This window comes from Rhea americana, unplaced genomic scaffold (genome assembly GCF_003343005.1).
Source record: "Rhea americana isolate MKP2758 unplaced genomic scaffold, rheAme1 scaffold_9, whole genome shotgun sequence".
NCBI classification, from domain to species: domain Eukaryota; kingdom Metazoa; phylum Chordata; class Aves; order Rheiformes; family Rheidae; genus Rhea; species Rhea americana.
In genome coordinates, this window is record NW_028187088.1 from 1,670,490 (window position 1) to 1,684,945 (window position 14,456).

At 39.8% G+C, this 14,456-nt stretch overlaps 1 protein-coding gene across 5 annotated transcripts in view; it reads right to left on the reverse strand.

The window, feature by feature from the left end:
• Positions 1-14,456, reverse strand: part of SOX5 (SRY-box transcription factor 5) — a 636,975-nt gene that overhangs the window by 555,946 nt on the left and 66,573 nt on the right. Inside the window, exon 1 of one of the 5 annotated variants that reach the window (XM_085324086.1) lies at positions 1,034-1,053. The exons of the other annotated variants lie outside the window; for them this stretch is intronic. The gene's annotated coding sequence lies outside the window, so the exon portion shown is untranslated. Of the gene's footprint in view, positions 1-1,033; positions 1,054-14,456 lie in introns of those variants that run through there. 5 annotated transcript variants of the gene reach the window in all.

Sequence of the window (14,456 nt, forward strand, 5' to 3'; positions counted from 1 at the left end):
AAAATAACACAAGAACAATCTTCCCTTGTCAAATTGAAAACATAAATTCACAAACTATAATAATGCTTATGCTATTAACCTCTCCAACAACCCTGCCATATCCCTCAGSTCCCTACCTCCACTAAAGCATCTAAATTAAATTAATAAAGCAGAAGTTTGGGGTGCTGTACCTGGTACCCCAAAACCTATGATGATTCARAGGAATATTTAAGGGCCTGCACATAGCCCCTTTCATATCAGAGAAGCAGGATCTAGATTAGCAGTCCCAAAGTTTTGAGACCATACTCAAGACCGAAAGCAGCATAGCAAGCTATAAGAAATCCAGAGGAACAATTTTATAGAAAATTGCAGTAAAGCATCTGCAACTTTTTTCATGTATCCAGGCCAAATTTAGAGTGAATCTGGGTTAATTTATGGTTCTTCTGGTAGAAACTATGCAAAATGTGGTGGTTTCAGCAGAGTTTCATGTTGGGCTTTGGGTTTTATTCAAAGTCAAAACCCTAAAGGAAACTAAAAAGGACATGCAACAACGTAACACAAAACTAAAACAAATTTTTGCATGAACACTAAAAGAAAGATTCAGTTTTATGAAGCAGGGTGAAGTGCAAAAATCCCAACCAACAAACAGATCTGGGGCATAACAATAACTGTATTTATAATACTCATTCTAAATTTCACTCTTACTATCCTTGAAGAGACATTTATCAGCAGTTCACCTGATCCACAGAAATTTGAAGCTGAGAGAAATTATTTTTGTTCTATGAAGCCTTCCAGACTTTAAGGAGGACATAGCGTTTGACTGAAAATATAAATGGATGATATGGCAATGATTAAAATGCTGTTATTTCACTTACTCAGACTTAAAACCATAAGCATTTATACCTTTACACATCTCTTTTCTTTGATATGTACTCCAGTATGACCATCCTTGACTACACACAAAAACAATGCACCATGAATCCATAATAAAGCCTTCATTTGGTTTGCAGTATGAGCTTTTGTTTGGTTAAATGTCTAAATTGCTCCCACTTACAGGTTATCCACATGTGGACTGAGAGCTGAACCCATTTGAGAATTAGCTTTTAACAGCTGACCTGGTGCCGCAGCAAGTGCTACGCACAGTCCCCTGGGGAAAAAAAAGCATGTTCATAAGTAAGTCTGGAATCACTAACCTTACACCAGAAGAGGCCAAGTGTCTTAATACTTTTCACACAGTGAGTTCAACTRCCCTAGTGCTACAACACTGCTTAGTGGCCAAGTGACACAACAGCATTAAGTATTATTTGCAGAGAGAGCCATCTGCCTGCCATCACACAGGAGGGCAAAATCACCTACCAGCAAGCGAGAAAGGAAAAAAAGATGACAGAATTTTAAATAAGAAATAAAAAAGGAGAGAAGAAAGCCAGAAAAAACAACAAAAGGTAAATATATATATATATTTAGAGTTGTATTGGAGCTTACTATTGAATCTATTCACATCATATCCCAATAATTACAGAGTTTCCCCATTACCCCCACACTAACTGCTACTATGTTCTTATAAAATGCTATATTATATAAAATACTGTGTATTTTTAATGTCCCTATAGTATCTGAGCAATTATATCCACTTATAGTTCTGCATTTTCACATCATCATGGAATAATAGCTTCAATTCCCCACCTCTGTGCTGATGACTCCCACATCTCATTCCCAACCAATCTTGTTCTATCTAAACACACATTTCAGCCAGTTTTGCTTCATCTTACAACTGTTAAAGCCTTCTTCCGTCTGTTACTGAAGACTCAACAGCAGTGACTTCAGATATAAAGATGGGATTTTTTTTTTGCACTTACCTTTATAAAAAAAAGAAAGAGCTTATAAAATAACTAACTCAATTGCTTTGTATCTGCAGTTAAAGTCAAAGACATTAGACGAGAGCACAGAGTGCTTCTATGGCTCAGCATAGAAACTCCCCTATAACTGACTTAGAAAAGACTTCATAGATTTTAAGATTAAAAAGAAAAAAATGCTGTCCCTTCCATTCAGATGTTAAAACTCCTGTCCGGTTCAGCTTGCCACAGTAATAAACCAACACCAAAACTTACACCTCCTAGCTGGTAACAGTTATCAAATAGTATAGAAGAACTTTAAGAGATCTACAGTAAATTATGTCAAAAGAAATAATGAGAATCCTTACCTGCAACCCACACAAGTCCTATGCTCCCCTCCATGCCCCCACAGCACACATACCTACTAAAAGGACTCAGCTGCTACAGGGACTGCCTTTCCTGATTCACTCTCTGGGAGCTCAGGTGTTAGTATTTAGCTAGCTCAGTAATTAGTATTTGCATTCCTTGCTACTCTCATTTTCCCCGGACTTGCAAAGGTAGCTAGGGACCACACAGAGGAGGGTGGTGTTTTATCAAAGGATATTTAGAAGAGGTGGAGTTAAAAGTAGCCAAGGTACAGCTAGTTGTTGAGGTACTGAAGCTGTGAGAACCTGGGGCAGATATAAAACCAAACCGGGGCGGCTGTTGTTAGCCTGAGCAACTCAAAGCTCAGTCAGAGCAGTAATGGTCACTTGGTAAAGAAGAAATGCAGCCCCAGGGCAATAGTTTTCATCAATCAAATGCTCAGTGCCACTATGGGGTACCCTGGTGTGCTCCATTTGATGTGCCAGCACTCCAGGAGCGTGTCATGCATGTTGTGGCAGAGTCACGGCATCTTCCTATCTAGCCAGTTATCCCTCTTCCTCAGCATCAAATACACTGGTAGTAATAACTAAAAAGTATGAGGTAGTTGCTGGAACTTCAGTTCCTTTCCAGGAATGCTTACTTTGTTCATTTATGAATCCCACAATCCAGAGCTTCCTTAAGTTTTCATCCTGTGATTGCTGAGGGAAGGACCAACTCAATAAATGTTTGGAGGTTTTGTTCAGATGGGTAAAAAGAGAGAATTCAAGCTTCATGTAAACGTCTTATCTAAATGATCCAAAACTACTTCAAAAAAAGAAGAAAAAAAGGAGAAAAAAATACATGAAACCTTCTGGACTTTTGCACAATTTTTATACCACTCCCGTCTGTTAGGCAGACTAGACATTTTGCAGCTTTCTTGGAGAACTTCCTGGCAACCACCAGCAATCACTAGGGCAGGACACATATGTGTTAAACTGAACCCTTAAACAAAATCATCTTTTTGAGTTTCAAACATTCTTGCTACGAATTCTGGAAAGTGCTTTAGCATTATTTTATTTCACTGCAAGTAGTCCAGGTTGTTTCTCGTTAGTGGTGCTGCAAAAGCCTACAGTGATGGGTTTACATGACTCTTCCAGGAAGAAACTGTACAGGTCTTTTTTCTAGGCATCTTGTTATTCCTACTAGAGTTAGTATCTGTCACAGGACACCATTGTGACTCAGATCTATAAGAAAATTACAATTTTTTTTTCTCCCTCAGGTACACCCAACAGACACACTCTTCCTGATTATTATGTCAAGGTAAAACAAACTGAGGTCCATGAGGTCAGTAGCTCAGTTTGTTTCGGAGCTGTTCATCAAGCAAGAACTAATACACTGAGCACAGCAGAAATTGTTAGTTAAGAGTCAATATATGGACTTCATCTCTTTGTGAAGCCCTAAAAGCTTAAGAGCTTTCTCTTGCATGGATGGCAGGTAGCATGAAACAGGCAAGTGTGACCCTACATCACTGCTAATTTGGAGCTGTCTAGTTTTTTGTTCAAGGACGTAGTGGAAGTTCATAGGTTTTACCAAGCTTTCTTCTTTGCAAATGATACTGAAGGCACACACTTTGAGGGAGTTCTAGCGACATGAGGCATGGATCGGCAGTAACTCATACCACACAAACTCCCTCCCATTTCAGTGACAATAACTGCTGTTGTTATTTCTGCATGGCAGGCCACAAATAACACAAAATGCCCCACAGTGCTGCAAAATCTAGAGGGTTATCAAAGTCAATTTTTGTAAAATTACTTAGCACCGGTAATATGTATGTTACTAATTCATGAAACAAATCACTTTAAAAACTCTGACTAATCTATGTTTGTTAATCTTTTAATCAATAAATGTGTTCTCAGTACACTGTTACTCACTCCACAATATAAATAGGTAAATAATGTGGTAAATTTATTTCCTTTAGCTACACCTAAGGTACGCAAATTTTAGATATGCTTACATCCCACTTGCACTAAAGACAGAAAATGAGGAGTGACCGAGCTGCTTGAAGAAAGCCAGTGTTTGTAATAGGAAAAGTACTCAAACTGTAACTCTGTGCCCATTCTGGATGAAAAAAAAAAAAAAAAAAAAAAAAAAGAGGAAAAAAAGAAAAAGAAAAGAAAAATATGAAAGTGTTAAAAGCAACTATAAGCTGAGGCTACAGAATCAGAAATAGCCTCCAGAGCCGAAGAGCAGTGAACCAAAAAGGGAGAAAACGAGAGTCACCATGAACTGACTAGGAAGACCAAAGGAAGGTCTGAGATGGAGTAACACACTATAATTACTTGAAATCCAACTGCTAAATCTTGCATTGCTTTCCAAAGTGAATTGCTGACAGAGAAAGTCAAATGCTAGACTAGTGAAGTGACACATCTGTACACTTGATACACACAGAGAACTGGGAACACCGAAGTCAGTGGGAGTTGTAAGTGTTCAGCATCTCCTAGGGGATATATATTCTGCAATCAGAAGCGTGCCTGCTGCATGTTTAGGCACAACYACGGACGTCTGAACTCAACTACCTCAAATAACAGCGGCATTCCCAGTGCAGGCCTTTACAGGCACTTTTTTTTTCTTTCCTACAAAAAAGATTCCTACAAATATTATGCATTACAAAGAAACTAATATTCACATTGAAACGAGGAAATTCCCAGTCTTAAATACCACCTCTGTCAACCAGGGACAGAGGAAATACCATCAGACCTGTGGGGCATCCAGTAAAATCCAACAAGCTCCAAGCTTAAAAATGTAAATGCAGAGTACTCCTAGATTTCTATTCAAAGCCAATAACTGGCCAGTAAGTAAACTTTATTAACTAATGGAAATGAAGCAAGTAAAAAACTAGGTGGTCAATAATTTTTTGCTAAAAGGAAAGAAGGATAAAAAATAATTTATGTGCATTCTCAGTGATCCTGCCATAAAAATCTCAAGCAAAATACACGAATGGTTGTTTTATTTAAAAGAAAAAGAAAACAAAAAGGTAATAATCATAGATGTTTGATCTAATTATTCCTAAAGGATTTCATAAGAGACTGACTAGTAAGTGTATAAGCACTCCTGGTCTGCTACCTGGGGAGAATAGAAAACATTCTAGTAGGAAACATAGGTGAAAAAATAATGAAATTAGAATCTCCAAATTGTTTAAAAAGGATCCTCAGCCTAAAGAGAATCGACAGCATAGCTTTAAGGATAGATAAATGGCTGCCTCAAGGATCTGTCTTACCTCCTTTTTTTTTTTTTTTTTAAGTAATACCTTAATTTGCATAGTAATAACCCAATTATTGTAAGATTAGGTGACAGAAATCTCATTATTACTGTTCCTACAAAACAGTCAATATTCCATTCAGTACCTTTTAATGTTACACACCTTAAAACATAATTATTCCAATATATGCTCATTCATCTTTAATGCAATTTCTTTAATAATAATAAAAAAGACTCTTCCTGTAATTGTTAGGGTTTTTTGGATGAATATATTAGCGTTAAACCAGGATTTTTCTCGTTCAGGCTGCTATAGAAACAAGCAGAGCCAACCAACTGCTTAGGGGCACGCTCCCTCCCCTCTTCCCAAGAGAGAGTCCACCAAGAGGCCTAAAGCACATATGTTAAAATATGTTGCAACAACTCCCTCTCTACATCTCCTCCGCTCCCTGCTTCTTCCCACGCTGAGAGCTGGTCATGAGACAAGCTTGCAAACAAAATCAAACAGAAGTTCGCATCAGGCTTCCACGAGYTCTCCGTGCTTTCGGTTTGCTGTCACGGGCGCTGGGGGAAGGCTTGCGGTTTGAGGGCCATGAAACCAGAGCCAGGGGGTTTCCATGCCTCAGGCTTTCTCAGTTTCAACTAGAGATAATAGATGTGATAAGCGGGCGGTTACCAGATTAACAGGAGAGAGGGGACGGGGGGCAAGAGATAGGGCTGGCTCCAGCAGGAGGGCGCAGAGCCACACGCGCTGCCCCTCCAAAGGATGTCACGAGCAGCCAAGAGCGGGGAAACAGCAGCTCCCCTTTCGCCAGTCCCCCGCGTCCGTGTAAGGATGGGGAGTCTGGCATGGGAAAATCTTCTGGACCTCCATTTCAAATCCAAGGGAGGCTGGAAACCCCTGGGAGATGTTACCGCTGCGTAGCCGGYCGGGGCCCTGCAGAAGCCATCGGTGCCCTAAGCACCGGCAAGGTGCTTAGTGGCAAGGGTATTTCACAGTCACTTCTAGAGCCTATAATAATAAGCCTATAGCTTATAGCTGTTTATGGACACAGTCCCATTTGCAAGCTACTCGGGGCGCGTAGATGGGTCGCTGCAGAAGTTGGTGGAAGCTGCTCTGTGCATAAACACACAAGTTCAGCTTGCTGGCTTTCAGTTTAGCACTTATCCCACCATCCCTAAAAGCAGTAAATACAAGATGCAGTTTCACATAAGTTATTTACTGTTTACTTTTTTTGTGAAAGCCTTCTGTCAAAACGGCATGAAGGAGAAGCAATTTGGCCAACTTTCGATTTTCAAAGTCTTTCTCAAAGTCCTTTATAACCACTGAGCCATCACACRTCCTATCAAAAAGGAAAAGTGTGCTAAGCTGGAAACCATCACTACGCAGAAGACCTGGAGAATTTTTCAGTGATGGAAAATACGATTTGCCCCCAGTCACTTCCAGGGCTAAACACAAGTGCAATCTGCAGGACTGGCTCTTTAGGCTGCCCACGATTTTGCAGAAGGGGAAAATATCACATGCCACCAAAGAAATCTGTAGGCGAAAGGACCATCAGGCGCCTGCGGGGAGGACAAGCTACAGTGCAGAGCGTTTGGACCTTTTCTCTGAAGATGTTGACCACTTGCCTAATAGTTCTGTTTTTGAAAAGTTTCCAATTATACCATGTTTCACAGAAAGCAAATTAAAATGACTGTTTTTACTTGAAAAAAAATTAAAGCAGTRAATATGCTAATGATTTTTCCTTACATTCTTATCATCTCATTTCATGCCTTTAAACACAAAACCTTGTGAATCTTACTATGAAAATTATCAACAAAGGAGAAAGAGCCTTCCATCTTACACCAAAACTTGGAGGGCTGAGTTATACCATCCTGACCCAATCTGACTGAAATTGAAAACTTCTCCCCTTCCATTAATAGCTTTTCCAATTCAGCAGTTCAAAGCTGCAATCCCTTACAGCCTATGCAAGGATTTGGGATCATTTTATAAATCTGTGTGGCAAATGAACATGAAAGAGAAACTCTCCTTATGGCTGGGAACTATCCTTTGGGGGGGAAATGTTATTAGCTTTTTAGAGAGCATTTGCAAGGGTAATTTGCACTACAACATCTCTTTTTATGGGCCTTGCAAGCAAGTGTTGGAACAATTTGTCTTATCATATACACTTTGAAGAGGGACCTCACGTAAAAGCTTCCCTTGAAATAAGGAACAACAGTTTGGAAAACGAAAACCAAATAAAGGTTTTGAACATGGCAATAATTTATTTCAGAAAAGAAATTCTGAAAGAAAAGGGAAAGGAAGAAAGGAAAAGACAGATGAAAAAGGAAAGGAAAAGCTACTGATTAAGTCTGTCATAATTTAAGGCAGTTCTGCCAAAGCTCCCAGTTTGCTCCAACAATTTCACAGGTATTACAAGAGAAGGGTAATCACTACTCCTGGGCATTATCTGGAGTTCTTGAGAGTCCTCAACCAAAATCAGGGACCTACTATGCGAGGCTCCTCACAACCATCTGTAAATAAATAGCTTCACTACCCCCAAACAATTCACACTATACAGAGGCAAGTCAGACAAAGCATCTAACAAAAAGCATCATTACCTTCATCTATAAAGAGCAACAGCACAAGACAGAGAGGTTTAAGGAGCACAAGAGTCAGTGGAAATCTCTGCATGCCCTCAGTGCGCTTTGCATCACGGAAGCAAAGCCTCTGATCACCCCAGAAAAAGCAGTTCCCTTCTACCGGAAGGAAAAAGGAAAGGAAAAGCTACTGATTAAACCACTTCCAGCTACTTCCCTTCGCTTGGTGGGATCATAGAATCATACAATCAGTAAGGTTGGAAGGGACCTCTGGAGATCATCTAGTCCAAACTCCCCGCTCAGCAGGGTCACCTAGCGCATGTTAGACAGGGTTGCATCCAGGTGGGCCTTGAAGATCTCCAGAGAAGGAGACTCYACAACCTCTCTGGGCAACCTCTTCCAGTGCTCAGTCACTCTCACAGGGAAGAAATTCCCCCTCACAACAAGGCAGAACTTCCTGTGCTTCAATTTCTGCCCATTGCCTCTTGTCCTGTCACATGGGACAACTGAARAGAGTTTRKCCCCRTCCCCTTGACACCCTCCCTTCAGGTACTTATACACACTGATAAGATCCCCCCGCAGTCTTCTCTTCCCCAGGCTAAACAGGCCCAGCTCTCGCACCGTTTCCTCATAGGGCAGATGCTCCAGCCCTAYGATCATCTTCGTAGCCCCACACTGGACTCTCTCCAGTAGCTCCATGTCTCTCTTGGACTGGGCAGCCCAGAACTGGACACACTACTCGAGATGAGGCCTCACCAGAGCTGAGTAGAGGGGCAGGATCACCTCCCTCCACCTGCTGSCARCACTTCCTAATGCACCCCAGGATACCACTGGCCTTCGTGGCTACAAGGGCACACTGCTGGCTCTTGGTCAACTTGTCATCCACCAGCACTCCCAGGTCCTTCTCTGCAGAGCTGCTCTCCAGAAGGTCAGCCCACAGCCTGCACTGGTGCATAGGGTTATTCCTCCCTAGGTGCAGGACCCTGCACTTGCCCTCATTGAACCTCACGAGGTTCCTCTCTGCCCAACTCTCCAGCCTGTCCAGGTCTCTCTGTATGGCAGCACAGCCCCCGGGTRCATCAGCCACTCCTCCCAGCTTGGTAGCATCAGCAAACTTGCTGAGGAGGCACTCTGTCCCCTCATCCAGGTCACTGATGAAAAAGTTGAACAGGATGGGACCCAGTATTGAGCCCTGGGGAACACCACTAGCCACAGGCCTCCACCTGGACTCCACACCGCTGGTGACAACCCTCCGAGCTCTGCCTTTCAGCCACTTTCTCAAGCCACCTCACAGTCTGCTCATCTAAGCCACACTCCCTGAGCTTATCTAGGAGGATGCCATGGGAGACAGCATCAAAAGCCTTGCTGAAGTCAAGGTACACAACGTCCACTGCTCTCCCMTCATCTACCCAGCCAGTCCTGCCATCCTAGAAGGCTATCAGATATGTGAAGCAGGATTTCCCCTTGGTGAATCCATGCTCGCTACTCCTAATCACCTTCTTTTCCTCCATATGTCTGGAGATGACATCCAGGAGGAGCTGTTCCATCACCTTATCAGGGATGGAGGTGAGGCACTCTTCAGGTGCAGATGACTGTGCAAAGGGAACAGATCTCTGTTATGCTTTGGTCCAGCATAAGGCTTACTGCAGATCCCTGATTCTGAGCAGTGTTTCACTCTGCCAGGGCAAATAATTCTGACATTAAGGAAGTAAAAAAAACACATGATGAGGAAATAATACTATATTTGCAGTTAAGTTATATATCATTTGAAGGGGAAAACCAGGGAAAATACTTTCTTCCAAATAAAATCAATAACAAAAAAAGACTATGAAAGTGTAACAAGAAATAATAAAATCAAAGGTCACAAGTTACATATGTTTCTAGTGCTGATTCTTCCCTGCAGCAAAAATTCAATTTGCAGATGACAGCCCTGTAGGGGAGTTTGCTAGTGTATATCCTTTCCCCTTCTACTGGAGTTCAAGGGATTCCCTGTGGGCATAAGAGTCTGTTCCTCACAGGCTAAAATCATTCACTTGCTCWGCTGCTGCAGCTTTTCTGTCTCCCATCTTAGCACTGGATTTGCTAAGCTAACCAGAATTAACCCAGCAATAGTACTTACTCTGACTTCTTTGATTAAAAGTGTCTTAATAGGAAAATGTTGAGTCACTGAAATTTTAATGAAAACTGGCTAGGGTCAATAGCAAAATTCTTCAGGCCCAGAATGACTGAGCTGAAGAAGGCAGGGAAGAAACCACTCCCCAGAGTGCTCGCAGGCCGGCAGGATGGACACTCACTCAAGCTGCAAGTTCAAACTCCTGTTTCAAATCAGAGCCCTGAACCTGGTTTCCACATGTTTTAGGGGAGTACCTAACCATCAGGAATATGAGCTACTCTAAAGTGCTGTATTTCTCTCAAGGTTTGATTTTTTTTTTAAAAATGAAAGGGAAGGTAGGCTTTTTTTTTTTTTTTTTAAGTGAAAGGGAATGGGCTTTTTTTAAAGTGAAAATTCCTGAAAGTTTCCCTTTTCATTCAGATTCAGAAAAAGCCAAAAACAGAGGTTTYTTTGAAAGGTTCTTGAAAAGTACAATGGGCCAGCACTTCAACTTTTGATCAACACAGCTGCATTTAAATCAGCCTAACCCTCTTGACTTGACTAGCTTTCAACTTGACCCAACAGAAACAGAAATGAGGTAGGCTTTTTATGTTAAATGAAAACTAAGAAATGAAGCTGACCAGCAACAAAGAGCAATTCATTCCTACAAAATTCATGCCTAAGATAAGCAAAGGCAAAAAGTAAACTCCTTGTAAAACACACACATTCAATTTTTTAAAACATTTGTCCATGCAGATCTATGGATACAAGTTTGCCCCATTCCTCAGCGAAATTCTCACTGGTTCACAAGCTATTTCTGTGATGGTTTCTTCCCATCAAATATGCCACTTCACTGCATGAACACTGTATACATCATATAAGGCCAAACTCCGTTTCACTTGCTCATGACACATCTGCCACTTGTCTATTCACGTTAGCAAGGTAAGTCTATTTGGCCTACTGTCATAAGCCAGTAATGTAATGTATTTTGTAATGTAATATTCTTATTAATATTCACTTCAGAGGTAGAACTTGTCTGTTCTGAACTGATCATATGGAAAAAAGTTTTAAACCAAAAAAATCTGCACAGGTATCAGCACAAGAAAAGAAAGATAAAATTAGTAAAATAAATAAATAAATAGAACTCAAACCACAGATTGTACAAAGTTCTCGTTCATGCTTTTGTCAGCACTACGCACCATCATAAAATGAACAAAGCAATTTCTGGCAGCTTTGAACAGCAATTTCAGTCCAAAGCTTACTTACAACTCACGTTAAAAGTTAAATTTCAGCTTCAAAGSACATGGCTACATTTTTAACCAAGCCTGGGATACACTGCTCTAAGCGCATGAACTGTTTCTTCCCACTTATCATGGGCATAATCAAGACTTGATATTCAGCTGCTTGCAGGACTTTGTAGTGTTTCCAAATGAAGATGCAGATTATGATATAGATGTAGCTATCATACATACGCGTCCATCTGGTTGCTGCCAGCGTMACACACTTGTTAAATATTGCATTATTATTGAATTACGACATAAAAAGATATATTTAGCAAGTGCCTAGCTTTAAGCATTTGAATACGTGCTTATGGAAGTCCTTAAAGTTAGGGAGGTGTTTTAAGTACTAAGTTGAATAACGACCAAATTCAGAGTAAGTGTTGACATGGTATAATATAAAGGCTTACTATCAGATGAATAATGAGGCCAACACAAAGCTCATTCAGCTAAATTTCACTGTCATTAAGCTACACASAAACACATAATTCCTGGAGACATCTGATCTAATGGCACTCTAAGGTTAAGTAGAACGATAGTTCTCATTTATTTCAATGTGAAAACAAAATTACTGGTTTGTGAATACTAAAGTTCTCTTAAAAGTACAGCAGTTTAAGATACATTCATCCACAGATATAATATGGAGGTAAAGATATAACAYGGAGGTAAATCTTTCTTCACCTAAAAAAAAATTAGTTAGAAATTCACCTATGACCCCAAGGATCTGTGATAAAAAGTGTCAAAGAATCCATGAAATTCTATTTAACACTTAATTTAAAACTGCAAATGACTTGATAACAATCTGGGTATCCTTCCACTGTATCTCTCTTCTCAGATGACTTGATTACACAAAAGCAAGAAAAATGCCTGTTCATTAAATATTTCAAAAAAAAAAAAAAAAAAAAAAAAAAAAAAAACCAGCTAATAGAGGAACATGAGCTCCGACTTTTCTGAATGTCCATGGTATTTGTAAGATGTGCTTTAACGTTCTTTAGTTTTAGCTACTTGTTTGTGGTTGAAACATTAGAACTGTAGGTTTGCATCACAAAAAGATCAAGTTCTGATGCAATATATATTCTTACCAGTGTGTGGCTTACATTAAAGTCTGGGAAGTCTACCATCACATAACATGTCACTTTATATAAAATAAAATCTGGGAATTATTGAAGTCATTGTCATTTCTTATGACAAAAATATCAATGTTAACTGTGCCTTTAAAACATTTATCAGTCMCGTGTGTCAAGAAGCAAGAGACAAGGAATATTTCATGTAAGTAAAATGCAGATAAGTTAACTTGACAAGAACATGTATTCACTTAAGGATGGGATATGTCCCTCTTGGCATGGACATCATACTGTGCAGAGACTCCAAGAATTTAATTAGAGCTTGTAATATAGTAATTAAGTACTGTATATTGAAACCTTTTGTGATTTTTTATTATTTTTTGCAATAGTGGGTGAGGAAAGGGAAATGATGATGCTGGAAAAAACAATGGCATTGGAAACTAAGTTACTGCAAACATACARGCATTAACATGTGCATGGCAGGCTTCATCATACTCTTGTCCTATCACTGACCTCACCTTGAACCTGACTACTTATGACACCTTCTCTGAGTTACATAAATGATGCATTAAAATTTGATTTGTTTTTGACAAGTCTCCAGAAATCATTTCACTTCTTCTAAGAAAAGATCATCAGTGCTTACCAAATTCAATAGGAAAAACTCCACTAGTCTTTAATATGTATAGGTATCTTTCACAACTTGTCAACCGTTAAGTAACTGTTTATAAGCAGAAAATAGGTATCATTCCAACTCCTGGTCCAAAATTAAAATCAAGTACTTGCAAACACTGAAAATAACTGAAAATACTTCCTTTTATAATGTATATGTCTCTTAGGGCTCTGTATTGCTCCCACAAATAGCAATATAAAGTCTTGTGGAGACTTTTTAAAATAATCTAGACCAAGTCAGGAAGTGGGGATGGACCTAAACTGAGATCCTTCCACCATCCCCTCTTCACACACAGATAATAGGGCCAAGTACAAGAGAACAGGAGAAACTGTTCAAGCGCACACRTGGCATACACTTCCACATACAGGTTTACTGATGCAGGGGAGAAGAGGGGACAGATTTTCCAAGGTGATAAGCCTAATAATCATCTTCCTCCCTGCGAATCTACAACTAAACACTGAATCTTAGAGATTTTTAGGTTCAGCTCTGCTCCTCCAAGACGTTGGCACATCCTGAACCTTGTCCTTTATCAGGAAATCTTCAAAATTTCACACGTCTAAGAACGACATTAGGATCCAGTGGGTAGCAAATGTAACCCAGAGTAAAAACGTACACATATATTATTCCAGCTTGATCTTTGTTTGAGTGCGTGATCTTAACCACTTTTGTTGTAATTTCTCCACTGATAAAAATGGGAATAATAGTAACCTACAGCTTTGATAAAGTACTTTGAAATCTGTGAGTCAAAAGCACTATGTAACAGCTGAATATTATAATCAGGCATTATTATAATCTAAGTAGTATTTGGCAAAAATAAGGAAGATACAAAAGCATCCAAGTTTTTATTTATTTTTACTTAGTTCCTGGGGAGAATCATCTTTCAGACTACCTTTGCCTACTTTACTCAGCTGTTCTAACTGTAAACTCAGTATTACAGAAAATGAACGTTAGTATGAGCAGGACAAATGCATCTATGAAGCAGCTCCAGGTGAGACTGGGAGACAAACTTACCAAGCTTAATGGGTTACAACATGTCAGCTGAGCCACAGTAACTTTCTGTGTGGATGCTCTTAGCCCGTTTCAACTGCCTTTGAAAATCTTTTAAATGGTGACAACTCAATCATTTGGAAAAAGTAGCTCATGTCACAATTTTCAAAAACAAAAAGAATTTCTTTATTCTTTATTGTAGAAAGTTACTTCATAATTCTTTTGGGATGAACTTGCTTCAGCTTTTCCTTGTACTTTGAAATGAGCTTGGCTGGTGAAGCAGGGGCTGAATAAAAAAACAAAAAACACAGCCAATTTCCCCATTGCTTGTGATTTGGTTTCCTGGAGTCAGAATAGGAAATAGCAGTTATCATG